The sequence below is a fragment of the Arachis duranensis genome, chromosome 8 (genome assembly GCF_000817695.3).
Source record: "Arachis duranensis cultivar V14167 chromosome 8, aradu.V14167.gnm2.J7QH, whole genome shotgun sequence".
Lineage (NCBI taxonomy): Eukaryota > Viridiplantae > Streptophyta > Magnoliopsida > Fabales > Fabaceae > Arachis > Arachis duranensis.
Genome location: NC_029779.3, coordinates 39,315,693 through 39,319,750, shown reverse-complemented (window position 1 = coordinate 39,319,750; position 4,058 = coordinate 39,315,693).

Here is a 4,058-nt window from a genome sequence, read left to right as displayed (position 1 = left end):
AAGTTTATCTTTCTGTAATTTCTTGTGAGAAAAGGCATTGTGAGAAAGTTCAAGTAAAAGCCATGAGTGGAAAAAGGCTGAGTGATACACTTGAGAGAAAATGAGTGAAATAGTTGAGAGATACACTTGAGAGAAAAGCCTAGAGTTATTTTCTGATTTCTTTAGGTTGGTTAATTGTCTTGTATCTTGCACTTGTTTGGTTTCCCTTTCTTAGTTGGGTTAGCACTAAGAGAAGATAGTTAGGTGTTAGCATAGCCAATGTCAAGTTAGGATAGAACTTGAGTGTGAAATTGGTGTATGTAATACTGTTAACTATAGTGAAATTCTTCCATAATTGTGGAGGAGACTGGATGTAGGTTGCATAGCACAAGGCAACCGAACCAAGATACATGCTGGTGTTCGCTTTTCTCTTCTTTGCTGAGTTCTGTTTTCTGATATTCATGAGATAAAAATAAATTGTCTCATAAATTTTCGCTGTTGAGTTCAAACAGAATCAGAATTGTAATTTTGTTTAAAAAGGTCATAACAGCAACTTAAAGAGGAAGACATAGATTCAACCCCCCTTCTCTAAGCCTACCACAATCTTCAATTGGTATCAGGAGCTAAGGTCTCAATAATCAATCTTAACCGCTTGGAGCAAAGATCCAATGGCAAACAACTTGGGCACAACCACAGTTGCTTACACCTTCACTGAAGGCCAGTCAAACAACCGGCCACCTTTCTTCAACGGGAAGAACTATTCCTACTAGAAAGAAAGGATAAGGATCTTCATCCAATCCATTGACTACAACATATGGAAGATCGTTGTAAGCGGTCCAAAGATCCTAACAAAAACAAGTGCTGATGGAGTGGTGACTCCAAAAGAAGAAGCTGAATGGAATGAAGATGATAAGAAGAAGATAGAGCTGAATGCTAAAGCAATCAACCTTCTTCACTGTGCTATCAGCTTTGAAGAGTACCGGAAGGTGTCTAGATGCAAGACAGCCAAAGAAATCTGGGAAAAACTCCAGGTTACACACGAAGGCACCAAACAAGTAAAAGAAACGAGGATTGATATGCTGCGAAAAGAGTACGAGATGTTAAGCATGAAAGATGGAGAAAGCATTGATGAAGCGTTTGAGAGATTCTCAGTCATAATCAACAACCTTGATGCTATGGGTACAAACTATGCAGAACAAACCTTGGTGAGAAAACTCCTTAGAAGCCTCACAAAAGAATGGGAAAACACTGCCACTGTCCTAACCGAGAGTAACAACATAGGTCCCATAACTTATGATGAGCTGAGAGGAAAACTCCTTGCCTATGAAGCTACACACACAAACACAGATTCAAAGAAAAAGGGAATAGCCCTCAAGTCACAAATAGAACCGAAAGAGAGTGAGTCTAGTGATGGTATTTCAGATGACGAACTTTTATTTTTTGCTAGGAGATTTAGAAGAATGATGAAGAACAAGGGCAAATACAAATGTTCAAGTTCAAAGGAGCACAAGATCGACTTAAGCAAAGTGACGTGCCATCACTGCAAGGAAACTGGACACTTCAAGCTAAATTGTCCAAAGCTCAAAAAGGATGACAAAGGGAAGAAGGAAAGAAAGAGAGTACTCATGGCAGCTTGGGAGGATCTTGAGAATGACTCAAATGAAGAAGAAGAATCTGAAAGAGATGACAAAGACTACTTCATGGCTGGAAACAACAATCTTGATGAGGTAAACTATTATGATTTGACCATTGAGGACTTGCATGCTATTATTGATAATATCACTTTAAACACATCAAAACTGCTTGATAAATACAATGAATGCAAATCTGAAAGAGATGTGTTAAGAGCTGAAAATAATTTTTTAAAAGAAAAAGTGAAAGAAACTGAATGTGCATTGGACATCATTGAAGAAAACAAATTTCTAAAATCTGAACTTGAAAAATTAAAAGGAAAGCACATTGTGGATCCTTCTCATGAGTTAATTGCTGAAAATGAAAGATCAAATGATAAGATTAAAAGGCTGAATGGTGACTTAGCAAAATTTGCTCAAGGTTCCAAAAACTTGGACAAATTACTTGCAAGTCAAAGACCATTGTTTGAAAAATTTGGTTTAGGCTACATAGCCAAAGAAGATGCAGTTTCTAATACTTCCTCTATAAAATTTGTGGCTTCTTCATCAAATACCAAATCCATACCAAGCAAATCAGGTATCGGATATGTTTCAACTTGTGAAGAAAAATTTGATGAAGCAAACACAGTAAAACTGAGCCTTCACCAAAAACTGGTCCGAGTCCAAACTGGCCAGGTTTGGGTTACATTTCAAAAAATGAGGATGCTTTCAAGAAACCAATATTTTACAACAAAACCTCATTTTCGAAAGGTAAAAATATTCAAAAAAATTCTGGTGAAAACATTTTTGCAAAGAGGAATAATTATAACAAAAATCAGTTTGTCAAAAGAAATGCATCTCCTCCAAAAATCAGAAAATTCCAACCATTTAATCATTTCAAGCAATATAACTCACCTCAATTTCAGCGGCACACATCAGAAAATTATTGTGTTAATTGCAAGAAATTTGGTCACTCATATGCACAATGCTTCATTGAAAAAAGAGTTGTTGGAAACAAAGTTTACAATATTGTTTGTGATTTCAGTGCACTTGGGCAACCAAGATGGATTAACTTCAAAGGATCCAAATTAATTTGGATAAATAAGGCTACTTGAAACTCATCATGCAGATTTGCCTAGCATCCAAGAACAAAAAGGATATATGGTACATGGATAGTGGATGTTCAAGGCACATGACTGGAAGGTCAACCTACTTCATCAAACTAAATATGTATGATGGAGGTTTTGTGACCTTTGGAGATGATGGTAAAGGTAAAATCATTGCTGTTGGAAAAATAGGTAATGAGCAATCTACTTTCATTGATGATGTGCTTTTGGTATGTGGTTTAAAGCACAATCTTTTGAGTATAAGTCAGCTGTGTGATTTAGGATATTTAGTTGTTTTCAAAAGGCTTGAATGCTGTGTTGTTAATAAAAAGACAAATGAAGTGATGTTTGTTGCCAAGCGTTTCAATAATATGTATGGACTTACTCTTGATGAACTAAAGGATCAAAATGTAGCTTGTCTTCACTCTAAAGAATCTGAAAAGTGGTTATGGCACAAGAGATTGGGCTATGCAAGTATGTTTCAAATAAACAAACTTGTAAAGAAAGAATTAGTAAGAGGTCTCCCTTTGATAAAGTTTGAGAAAGACATCACTTGTGATGCTTGCCAAATGGGAAAACAAACAAAAAGTTCTTTTAAACCAAAAGAAGACATATCTACTAAAAGACCACTTGAGTTGCTACACATTGATTTATTTGGTCCAACAAGAACTCAAAGCCTAGGTGGTAAACATTATGGTTTAGTAATTGTGGATGACTATACTAGGTTTGGTTGGGTTTTATTTCTTGCACACAAAAATGAAGCTTTTTCAGCCTTTGAACCTTTTTGCAAGAAACTTCAAAATGAAAAGGATTTAAAAATTTCTTCTATAAGAAGTGATCATGGAACTAAATTTGAAAATAATTTGTTTGAATCCTTTTGTGAGGAATTTGGAATATCTCACAACTTCTCTTGTCCAAGAACACCACAACAAAATGGTGTTGTGGAAAGAAGAAAGAGAAGCATACAAGAGATGACAAGAGCTATGCTTTGTGAGAGTAATGTTCCAAAATTCATTTGGGCTGAAGCGGTCAACACGGCTTGCCACATTTTGAATAGAACAATCATAAGAAAATTTTTGAAGAACTTTGGAAAGGCTACCCACCAAACTTAGATTACTTGCACATCTTTGGATGCAAATGTTTTGTTTTAAATAACAAAGAAAATTTGGGTAAATTTGATCCAAAGGCTTATGAGTGTTTGTTTGTAGGATATTCCACAACTAGTAAAGCATATAGGGTTTATCATCAAGATGCTAGAATTATTGAGGAGTCCATACATGTTACATTTTGTGATACTAACTTGGTGCAAAGCATTTTGAAAGATTGTGATGCAGAAAATCAAGCTCAAAAAGAGGATGAAACC